The 12,483-nt window shown below is 44.1% G+C and overlaps 1 protein-coding gene across 4 annotated transcripts in view; it reads right to left on the bottom strand.

The window, feature by feature from the left end:
- KLF12 (KLF transcription factor 12) overlaps positions 1-285 on the bottom strand; it is a 248,325-nt gene extending 248,040 nt beyond the window's left edge. For 3 of the 4 annotated variants that reach the window (XM_074815525.1, XM_074815528.1, XM_074815529.1), the window contains exon 1: positions 43-285. The gene's annotated coding sequence lies outside the window, so the exon portion shown is untranslated. The remainder of the gene's footprint in view (positions 1-42) is intronic. The other variant, XM_074815531.1, reaches the window with a different exon arrangement.
- Between the last annotated feature and the right edge of the window lie 12,198 nt (positions 286-12,483).

Raw genomic sequence — 12,483 nt, 5'->3', positions numbered from 1 at the left:
GGGCACCCGGGGAACCGCGGCGCTCGCTCGCCGCCGACTTACCCGTGTCACATGATGAGCCCGGGGCAGGGTGGGCCGGGGGTGGAGGCTCCCGGCGCCGCCTCACCTCGCCTCACGGTGGGGCCGCCGCCGCGACGCCCCACCGGCCGCTCAAACAAAGGGCCCGGTCCGGACCGGAGTTCCCCCTCCCCAGCTCCCGGCCCCTGCTCCGGCCGCGGCGGGCGCCGGTGGCGTCGCTGGCATGCGGCGCGTCCCCGCCCCCACCGGCAGCCGGGCGGGGGGAGGGGAGGGGCCGCGCCCCCGCCCCTCCGCCGCCCCGGTGCGCCGCCCGCCCCGCCCCGCCCCGGGGGGGTGGGGACGGGAACGCCCGGCCGCGCCGCCCCCCGCCCCGGCCCCGGCCCCGGCCCCGGCCCTGGCCCCGCCCGGCCGCAGGGGGAGGCCAGCGGGGCGCCGGGGCCTCCGGGGTCGCCGCGGGGAGGGGCAGGGCGGGGCCGGCAGCGGGGGCGCCAGGGGGAGGCCCGGGGCGAGGCGGGCGGGGGCGGGGGGACGCAGGTTAAGGGGGGCCCCGAGGGGCCGCAGCGGGGCGCGGGGCGGTGGGGGAGACCGGGGGGAGGGAACGGGGCAATGGGGCCGCTGAGGGGAGCCCCGGGGAGGGGACACGAGACAGGGCGGTGGCGGCGCTGAGGGGGCGCCGGGGTGGGACATGGCGGTCGCGACACTGAGGGGCGTCGCGGGGGGGGGGACACAACACACGGGGGGCGATAGGGACGCTGAGGGGAGCCGCGGCGGGGGGGGGGGGGCGGACGTACGGCGGGTCAGAGCACCGGGCCGCTGCGGGCCCGGCGGGTGGAGGCGCGGAGCAGGCGGCGCCGTCCCGGGGCCGCGGTGCCGGCGGGCGGGCGGCGGGGGCGGCCTCCGGCTGCATCGGCTGGGCCCGCCGGGCCCTCGCAGTTACCTGGCGGGCGGGCAGGGGCTGAGCTCTGCAAACCTCTCTCCTCTGCCTGTTTGGGGTTTTTTTTTTGCTTCGCGTAGACACACTGCAGCTTGTGAGAAGTATGTGAGGTGGGTTTTTTTTGCATTGCATGGAGGTCAGCGCGTAAGTCTGAGTCGCGCCTCTGCAAACTGAGAACTTCCTTTATGGGAAGATTTTTCACACGTAAGGGCTGCAGATACTGGGTTGTAAAGGCTTTAATATAGCAATGTACAGAGAAAGAGATTCCGGTATCTTAAAGTTTGTCTAAAACATAAACTCTTTTTACTGCATGGATTTTTTTTTTTTTTAAGAAGAACTTTAAAAACCTCAGGAAACAGATATAAATCCCACGAGTCAGTGTTAAGCTTCAAGAAACAAATCTCTTTTTCTTTTCAAAAGGGTTCTTACATGTTTACACAGTGAAATATTTTCGTGGAAAGATTCTGGCCCATGCCTGACCAGTGTCAAATCTATTAATCCGGCCTGACAGGTTACCCAGGGATTCCCTTGCCTTGGAGAGTCTTTTGTTAATGTAAAGCTGATGTGGTTGTTTTCTGTCTCCTCCGCTATGGTTCGTGTTGCATGGTGTGACCAGAGTGCAGGTGAGCTTTGACCAGCCCTGGCTGCTGAGACGGTTTCTGGGCAATGTTTAGGAGGGATTCAGTTCAGGAAGCTTGATAGCCTTGTGAATATTCAGGGTGCTGTGCTGGCCCCTGGCAAAAGCCATGCTCAGAGCAGGCAGAAAATGGCAAGTTCTTTATGAGTCCCCGCCCCTTGTCCTCCTCAAATTCAAGCTCAGCTCAACAGCTCCAGAGATTCCTACTCATAACAATAATTTGGTAAATAAAACTCAAAAAGAGGGATCCCTTGACTAGTAGGTTGGGCCATTGTCTTGAGTGTTTGTAAAAGCCTGTATAGCTTGTGTATTTACACAGAAAGCCAGGCTGAGCTCAGGTAAATAATTACTGCTAAAACGTTATTACTTTCAGTAAATACAAACTAATGTTTGCTGCTCTACACAGTATTTACCAAGGAAGCCAGAAGAACCAGAACCAATGTCTGTTCCCTTAGAGGCTTTCATGCCAACTGCCTGAAATACGTCTATGCATCGCTTCATGTGTTCTCCAAGAACTGCTCCTCTGCTGCCTTTTGGCATAAACGGTTTAAGTAACATAAACCCCTCACTACTTGTCCCTGCATCTTACCTCTATTTCCACGAGGTTAAAAAAAATAAAAGGCAGAATAGCAAATAAGAAATGTTAAAATGGATATAAACAGAAGTCTACCTCACAGTCTATATAAATGTATGTCTCCGCAAGCTATAAACGGGATTAGGCGTGATTTGCTATTATAATTTTGCCTCTACTGTAATCATTTCCTTTGGAGAAAAGTGAGCCTAGAGTTAAAATACAGTCTAATGACCCAGGCAACGTGTTTCCCTATATTATTACTTTAGATACAGAGCCAGTTCCAACAACTCACTGTAAGTTACATATGTGATTCATTAGATTTCAGAAGATTTTACCCAAGTCAAAAGTTACTGTTGTAACACTTGTTTTAAAAGATAAAATATGCAATCCCGTAGGAAGCAGGCTACTATAGAACACCACTGGAAACATTCCCTGGATAGATGCATAGCTTATATTCAGATTTATCAATAAAAACCACGAGTATTAACATTCATCCTTCTTAACCACTTGGAACAGGGAGCAATGATTTCCCAGTGCTGAATGTTCTGCAGAGAAAAACTGGTTTCTACCTACTGAGGTTAAAGGATTAATGAATACTTGGCACATAAAAAATGAATCGTGATAGAGGGAAGAAGATTGTATGTAGACAGTGCGATAAGGTGCATAACAGAGAAACATCATGTTACATGCATTGCTGTGCCCTGAGAAGCAGGCAAAGCTCATTACCATTGAATTTCAGATAAAATATTTAAAACCATCAATATTTATTTTGTCATACTTAGAAATATTCATTTATCTAATATATCTAAGGAAATAATCTAGAAGAGGGTTTGGCTGACTGACATTTGGTGATAAAATTTGTTCTCCGTGAGCTTCATTATGTGCTATGTTGGCTGTTTACATGGTCTATTGCCTGCTACTAAGAACTATTACCCATATGCATGAATTTGCAGGGCAGTATCTAAAGCAAAAAATATGTAGCTACAGTCGCAGGAGAAACGTATTACATGAGTATATATCAATAGATTGATACAGAAGTAGGGATATTACACATTAGTATTTGATATATATCACAGATTTATAGAGAAATGTAGTTCTCAATCACATGCTTTTATGGAAAACCTGTCCTACTAAATCACCGTCTTGGCTCACTCCATATACCTGACCCCTCTGTTTCCATTCTCATCCAGCTTAACAAAGCTGAGCATACATTGTCTATGTAAAAATGTTCTGGCTTACATTTTAACACAGAAATACTTTGAAAACATCTAGTATTTCTAAAGATTTAGAAAGTTCTCTTTTTTCTTCATTGTTGAAAGAAGGAGCTTTAATCACATTTCCTATTAATCAATGGGACTTTTCAGCATGCCATTTTGTCAGAAACAGGAGCCTTAAATTTTGAAATAGGAACCGTAACAGTGTATTGCCATATACAAATCTAAAACCAGAAAAACATACTTTCGGAAGCCAGGAGAACAAATTGGCCCATGGAACATTTTTGGTTACTTACTTTTTCGTAATCTTGACAAGCGTGTTTACGTGTGTATTTTAGACTCTTTTCTGTAATGCTTCTCCACTTCTGCCATGCTGCCTACAAAGCAGTACTACTAATTCACTTTTATCGAGTGCCATCACTTACAATCCCGGACGGCTCTTTCCAGTCTTCCTGTAGCTGTTCTTACCCTAATGGAGCTTCCTAAAACTTACCCAAAGGAAGGGCCTATAAAATCTCCCCATATTGTTCCTCAGCCTCTCACCACTCCTATATTTGTCTTCCACTGATACAGAATTTTCTTCACTATTCTTCCCCAATATCCATTGTCCTATTTGCATTTTGTCTTAGATCCTAATCCAGCAAAAGTTTAAATAAATAATACTCCTAAAAGCAATTTAGTGACTTCTACCTTTAACTTAAGCATGTTTTAAGTCTTGGTTGTTTTTTTTTTAATTATAATGAATCAATCATTTTTCAAAATGGGGAATGGCATCACCAGCAGAGAGCACACTGAAACCTCAGAACAAAAGAAAACAGAAAATCAATAGCATATTTTAACAATGCAAGCCTGAAACACATAAAGATACATCTGAAATAAATCAGTAATATGCTGAACATGGAGATTTTGTCATTTAAATTAACACCAGTTATAAAAAAATCACTCTTAAGTTATCTATTGTTTATTCCATTTCAGCTTGTATTCAATTTTCTAACTCGAATAAACCTAAAAAAAAAAATCAACCTTACTACCCAAACCAAAAACTAAATGCATTTTTATTTGGGATGCATGGTTAGACTAAAGCTTTAACAAATTACATGATATATTTTAGAAGACAGATTGTGTTCATTTGCTGAACTTAGGGAAACCTTTGGGTTGACAGATAATCAATTCAAATACCTGCAGTTGAGGGATTGTGTTACTAATTCCTTTCACAAGCCTTCCTTTTTGGATACAGGCAAATAAACGGGTTTTCTGTGACAAGGAATTGACCACATCAGCAGATACAGCCTTCTGGGTGTGGCTGCTGCCTTGCAATCCACCCTGTGATCATCTGCCAAGTGCTTCCTTCACGCCTTCCCGCTGGAAGTGGTGTGAAGCTCAGCATGAATACACCAGCCTTGCCCTTTTATCCGACAGTGCCATCAAGCATGAGGTTGCAGACTTTTCTGGGCAAGGACGTCAGCTTCTCTTTCGTTGAATCTACTTATGAAGCATTTCAACATGCACAGCACTCTGCCATCACATGCTAGGGGTTATAGTCAACTTCTAGGTGGCCATTAACCTAAATGGTCAATCTAAAACATGGAAGTACAACTAACAAGTAGAGCTATCATATTTCATGTGACTCGCTCAAACATCAGCAGTAATATTCCTTGGGTACGAACATCGGAGCTTTTGTACACCACATTTGTATATTTTCTGTACTTTGTATAAACCATTTGTTCATTCTTAGACAATCAGGAAATCTTCCCTTCAGCCCACTCCTTAAAAAAACCCAACAAAAACAACCTAGCTTGGTGCATAAATGGCAGTGTTAGCGTACACAATGCAGCCTCTCTGATACAATAAAATATATAATTTTGTTTTGCCAAGAAAGTTTGATCCTTGAGGTCCCTTCCAACCTGATATTCTATGATTCTGTGATAATGGAGGATAGTTCAGTTGCACTGCACAAAAGAGGAAAATTATAATCTGATATAATAGGTGCAAATTTTTCTCCAGGGACAGAGATCAAAATATTCAATTTGCCAGATTTAGACTAGCAATGTTGCCAAGACACATATTCTAGGAAAGTGGGGCCACACAGTATTAATGCTTTACTCCCTTGATCCGAAAGCTCTGTGCCCTTTCTATAACCTTGGATTGAGATCATGCACTACTTTTTTTTAATTTTAAACTTGCCTTCTTTTAGCAAGAGCCCTTGAAGGGTTATGCTCTTATTTAAGAGGCAGAAGAACAGGACGGACAGTTCCTTATTTAGTATAATCCAACACTGGCAAAAGTTAATAGGGAGTAGGAGATCATCAAGGAACATATTCTGGGAAAGAAGGCGGTTTTGGTTTTTGCATCTCTCCAAGGTTTGTTTAATGTTTTTGTAAGAAAAGAAATGGAGACAAGCACTTCCTGGCTCTGGACACCATGTTAATTCGACGCCCAGGAACAGAACGGGTTGCTCTGGATTTTCATTTAAAAACTCTGTAGTTTGTAGCTGAATTTATGGACCTAAACATCACCCTGAGAAAATTTCTTACATCATTTTAAGCTCCATGTTCAATTCCATTATCTCAGCCCCACGTAGTGAATACTGTGTTGTTTGGTTGTTTAGGAGACCAAAAAAAAGGCTCTCTTAAACAGTGCTTTATGAAGAGAGGCGTATTGTATTCTCATATGAACATTAAAGCTACTACATCTCTTCTGGTAAGACAGAGACATGGTGTGGGGCAATCTTTTCAGATTTTCCCTGTAAATCCCACTGTGTTGTGTTTTCTGTGGCTCCTGGTTATTTTGCACTCCACTGTAAAATTGGTGATATCTAATTTGTTCCATGTGCATGGGTTTCATAGGCTACAAAAGAAGTTCTGCACATGAAAGACCTGGAGGAGCAGTTTCCAAGCCAGAAGAAATGTTTCAGAAATGGCTGGGTTTTGTGCATGGGACTGAGAAGTGTTCTGCAGGCAGGTTAGCAAAGGAACACATTCAGCTGGGCATAGATCTGATTTCATACCTAGTAGGCAGCCAAAAACATCTACAACATCTTCTTTGCAGATATTATCGTAGCAGTCTTTCATGCTTTTCTTGACAGGTTTTAGGTATAACAAATATTTTCAAGAAATTCTGGGTTTTCCCCAGTTGTTTTTAATTCAGCAAAGTTCTTTGTTCTCCATGGAGGTGTTAAATAAATTACGACAGAATAAATCTCCAAACAAATAAGTGCATGGATGCTTTTTCTTTACTCAGAGAGCATTCCTCCTTTCCCATCTTCCACCCTTGTCTTACAGACTCTTTCCTGTGTTACTAAGGCATTCATGTTGATAACTTTTGATTTCAAGACCATGCAACTTGGCTTTTCTGGTACCAGAACCTCTCGGATTCGAGAGATATTTACCCGGCCTCAAGAACGGAAAAGATTCAGAATCAGATTGGAAATAGGACACATTGAAAATGGTTCAACACTTCTGTTATTTCATTAGGTTGGCTTGAAATGCCTGGGTTTGCACCTGGGCATCATGGTTGTGGCGATTTCTGGATCGTATGCTTTCTGGATCAAAGGTTGATGGCTCACAAGCATTAAGAGGCTTCATCTGGACTGAGTTGTACATACCACATTTCAGATGAGTAAATTATTTTTTTTTTAATGAGTTACAGGTTTTTTTAAATGAGGAATGTCACAGATTATTAACCATAGTTGTGCCACTGGGTATCAATCTAACAGCTGAAAAACCCAAGCATGGTATTGTAACAATTGCTTACTTAATGTCTGGGCTTGTTTGTGGGGTTTTTGTTTTTTAAACTAAGAATGAATTCATTTGAGTGACTGCAAAGCTCAGTAAATACCAGTTATCAATTCTCTTTCTAATGACAACTGATGACATGATTTTTACAAATGGTTGAGCACTTGGCAAATGCTAACCATAGAAATCGAATGAGCTGAAAGAAACTCCAGTCTGCCCTATTGTCACTACTGAGCTGACAGATGGGAAAAAGAGGAGGAGGTTGTGATGCTCTCCCAGAAGCCCAGGGGCACACTGCAAAATGACAAAGTGTCTTGAAAGACCGTAAGTGAGAGAGGAGCAGATTTCTGAAGAGCAGACATCACCTATATTTTGCTTTAAAAGTTGGCCTTTCTAGCGCAGCTCCCCTCACAAATGGGCCAACCAAATTCTCTGTGGAGCAGCTACCACCAGAGCTCATTGGAGCTCAGCAGAGGAGGTAAAACTGAATTTCCAGGAAGGAAGGAGAAGCTGAAGCCAGGCTGTCTACTCCAGCAGCTGCTGGGAGGGCGGGAGGGCAGGGCTACCATTACAGCTGCCCCAGGCAGGTGGCCCAAATGCCAGCGTCTGCCACTGCCCTGAGCACCGTCACGTGCCTGGGCACCATCAGCATGGCCAGGGTGCTTTGCTACCGGGCCGTCTGCTGCTGCAAACAGCAGCCCACTCTGCCCACTCTGCCGGTGCCTAAGCAGCAGGGAAAATCCCCTGGTATGTGGAAAAGCCTGTAAGCCCAAGAATAAGAATTGAGAAACGGGCGGTGGCAGTCTGTTGAGATCAGATCGCTCGGCCTTGCCTTTCCTTACCTATCTTTTTTTTTTTTTCCTCTCAATTAGTCTAATGTGTCTCCTTTGGTTTTGTAAAAAGTGACTCAAGAAGTTAAAAGTACCAAACTTCAGTAGCTTCACCCATATGTGCTGTGCGCCTCAGGCTAGACAGCACATATTGGTAGCCAGACTGAGAAGAACATTTACCACATTACCTCTTAAAAACTCACTTTATTTTTCTTGTTGAGCTGGCTCCCATCCAATGTGACACTCCAGTGTGAGCCATGCAGTGACAGCAACAGCTCCATGGAAACACACTGGAGCATGAGGCCAGTCGTGGGGTAGAGAGAAAAAGCAGCTCTGTCCTTTTCCTTAGTTTGTCATGGTTTTTTTCTCTGAACAAGCTTTCTTTTAATTTTTAAAGTGTTATTAGGAGCACCCCTCCTTTGCCACTGTGTCTTGGGTATGTCTCTTGGAGCAATGCAAAGTTACGCTGAACCTGGAAAACCTGGGGCTGATTTCAAGGTATCACCATCTCACAGTCCCAGCATTAGGGACCTCCACTCCTCTTTTTTACATGCCGGAGCCAGTAGGAGAACCTGCCTCTGCAACGGAGACACGAATAAATGCCGGCTGCGGTGGGTGGAGGTCTGAAAGCGCACTGCGGAGTGAAGGGGTCTCACGGAGAATGCCCTGCCAGCAGCCCTGGCACTGCTGTGCTGAAGGTCCTGCAGACTGAGCGTCTCTTTTTGGCAAAAAGGAAGTAGCAAAGAGAAACAGCATCTTAGAAATTTCCTCGACGTCGTTCAGAATTTTACATACCCCCACTTCGCCCAGGAACAGGTTTATTGGGAAAAGGGTGGGTGGAGGGGAGATGTTAAGCAGCTTGCTCTCCCAGTAGAGTAACTGGGGAGATTTTGATGGTCAGGATGCTGTGAGGAGGAAATCCTTCATCATGGCTATCACTGTGCCTGCCCCTCCATCATAGTGCAAACTCATTCCCCTGTCTCATAGCAGCATGCAAAGTTGCTTAATGCCATTATGATATAATTGATGATATAATTTTCCCTTAATATTTCCCTGAAATTTTCCTTTTTTCCCCCCAGACTGCCTTGAAGTAAATCTCTCCGCCTGACTATTCACCGTTCAATGGAGACAGTGAACCAGGTAGCTGTTTGGCATCGTTCCAAGTGTTTGAGTGTTCTGCAGACAACAGGCTAAATCCGGCAAAATTTGCAAGGCTGCAGGCTAGCTGCTACTGTGCTTAACTTCTAGACACTTGGCTTTACATCCACAGACAACATGACAATACCGAGTTTCACCACACATTGCTTGTAGGCTCCCAGTACTGAATTCATACTGTGCAGTGTGAAATACCTGTTCTGTATGTCACAGGGAGAATCAGGTGCCTGGGATTCACCACAGCCAGGGTACTGAGCAGGGAGTCTCAGAACTAACCAAGAAGAATGACTGAAACCAGTTACATAGTAGAATTTTCTCTGTCTCAGCACCTAAGGAGCCTAAGCGTGGACTGCAAAGCAGTGGTTTTATGGGGCTGGGAGTCACAGCCTGGTATTCTCTCGAGCTGACCTTAGCCATTGTTTCCAGGGCCTGAATCAGCTCACTTTTTTGTTCTTTTTTAAACGATGCATCAGTACCCTGACAATAATGTATATATATGACAGGTAATACAATATGTAATAAGCACATTTTAAAGTATAATGCTTTAATATGTATGTTATTAATAATACTACTACTACACAGCAGGCACCTAGGTGATATATCTCCTACCTCTCTCATCTTCCAGCACCACTCCTTATATTAGTTGTGCTTGCCTGAGGGATTGGGATATTTCTATCTAAATGTGGACTGTGGGCATTTACATCAGGACCAACTATCCTTGCACCCTCTTTAATGGAGAAAGATACTCACCTTTAGGGTCTGACTCATCTCATCTTAAAATAGGTTTCTGAATTTTACTGGCATTACCAGACATCTTTGTCGTGTCAAACACTTCAGTAGGCATCAGGAGCACACACACTTGGCTTCAGCATGGACTCCAGCTCTTTTGACACTGCTTTGGTCGCTCCTCATGTCTTTGCTGTCCCAAGTGCTTTGCGTGTTTGTGGGTAACACCAGGTCACCTAGACTAATTCTGCTCTGAAGTCTTTTAGGTGCAACAACAGATCTTTATAAATCTGGCCATGTTTCCTTAGTTAAATTTCCTCATAAGACTTTGTCCCTGATGTCTCAGACACACAGGAAAACTAATTGCACAGCAAGCCATCATAAGGGAAGCCAATCACCTGGCTTCCTAAGTGATACTCTCTGATCTACTGAATTACTTCTCCAAGATTGCCGAGGGCTCTAGGACTCCAGTTAACATCCTTAATATCTGTTTTCAATGTTTGAGACCAGGTTGTGAGACAATGTTCATTTGAATATCTACATTGAGTTAGTGGTCCTGAGCGTGTTTAAGCTGGGGATGTGGCCCATGAACTCTGTGTATCTTTCACGTCACTCTTCACCTTTTCTCCTCCTTCTCCTCATCTGTCTCTCATTCCAAGACAGCCTGATCATTCCAAGATCTTTATAGTGAAATACATTAAAAAGAAACTTTGTTTGCTACCTTTAAAGCACTTTATATCACTTTAAATTACTTACACTACCACAGCAATACTGCAAAGAATGCCATCTAATTTACATAAAGTCACCCAGAGGTTAATTAGTATATGGAGGTAAATTTCCAAAAGAGTGCACCAGGAAAAAAGCAGCAAAAAGCAATTCTTTCCTTAATTGGTTTTGTACACACACCTCTCATTCTGTGTTTTACAAATGTACTCAGTAATTTCTGTCTTCATTTTCTGGGAAGATTGCATGTCAGGTAGAAAGGAAGTCTGTCATTTTGTCTGTCTGAGTGGTTACTTGCTGACCTTTTGTTGTGGGAGAGACTATTTGAAAACATTGCCATCACATGCCATCACAATTGCATGGTAGGCACTGTAATGCCACACTCATGTGCATACTCTATAGTGGAACAAAAAAAAAAAAAATCCCCAGTTATCTTTCTATTTGAATAACTGCTGGGAAATGTTGATAAAAACATCATCACATTAGAATGACATATAATAGTACATGTCCTCAGCTCTGTCCACGTTGTGGAACGGAGAGAAAGTGCTCACCTGGAGAGCCCACATGCTGGAGGAAGAGCAGGGCATTTAATGTTAGTAGGGAGGAGAAAAAGTGATTATTTTTCTGTTTGAAAAGAAACATTCTGAGGAACCAACAGAAACTGTCCCTGGGTGACCAAGGAAGAAGGCTATTTCAGAGCCTTTCTGGATTCACCTCCAATTCTGGACACCCAGAACTGTGTATCAGCCCCATATCCATCTCTGGATCCTGAGGCTTCAGTGGAAGCAGTTGTGCTTTTCTACAAGAGCTTTTTGATGGACACACAGAATCCAGGTTAATTCAAAGACTCTACTTCTCTCAGCAATCATAGCATACACTTCCACTATCAAGACCCAGAAAACATGATGGGTTACACTATAGTGTTTTTAATGAGAGTTTTTAGCATTAGCACTTACTGCAACTTCTGCCTGAGCCTGAATCTTGATAACCTAGAAATACTTAACAGTGTTGAGTTTGGCTTTTTGAATATGAGTTAAAAGCTATGTTTTCTTAGAGGCTTTGGAGTTATTCTAACCCCAAGTGTCTTTCTCTGAAGCAAGTAGGAGAAATCCCTACAGTAGGGTTGAATAACAGTAGCAGACTATAAAGACGTCAGCTTTATTTTGGTCTTCTCCACCAAGCTGGTTAGACACTTGACAAAGGAATCCCAATGGTGGAGTCAAGGACCCGCTCAAGTTCATGCTAGCAACAGAACACCTTCTGCCCCTGGATGCAGTGTCAAAACCATGAGCACAACATGCTGTATAGCCCCCACTGCCTTCCTGAGTGCTCCTCCTCTCTCTCTGCAGTGTGAAGCTGGTGGCTCTACCACTGGTCCTTTGAAGGATAAAGTGGGTTTGTGGTTCTTTAAATGTTATTTCTGGCGAACATTTCTACAAAAGCCACCTAGAAAGCAGACCTGATGCAAACTTTTTCATCATGAGGGAGACATACATGAGTGGTATAGCCTCTCACATGAAAGTAGATGTTATGTTTGGCAGTGCTGATAAGGTAATCAGAGCCCTTCCATTTCGCTTGGTCATGAATAAATCCATCCTTGACAAGTAACATCCCTGTGTTCATTCAAAACCTGTACTATAATAAGAATAACAATAATCAACATTGAACTTTTCATTCTGTTTTACACATCCATTATTCCTTATTATTCTTGGTGCCTAAGAAAGTGTTCTTTCTCTTCCTTTAAACAGCTCTTGTCCATTGTTGGTGTTTACAATCTTCTTACTGTTGCTGAGGGTTCTCCTATTCCCTCCCTGTCGTCGTTTAGCAAAGCTAAATGCATTTCATTATTTTAATCTTTCTTGAAAAGTCAATCCCTTAATTAGAATCTATGGTTGTGGAGTTCCACAGGGTGTCTGCAGGCTAAACACCACTAAGGCT

The sequence above is a fragment of the Strix aluco genome, chromosome 2, assembly GCF_031877795.1.
Source record: "Strix aluco isolate bStrAlu1 chromosome 2, bStrAlu1.hap1, whole genome shotgun sequence".
In the NCBI taxonomy this organism is placed as follows: domain Eukaryota; kingdom Metazoa; phylum Chordata; class Aves; order Strigiformes; family Strigidae; genus Strix; species Strix aluco.
The sequence above is the reverse complement of the archived record's forward strand: the minus strand, read 5'-3'. Positions and strand labels throughout refer to the sequence as shown.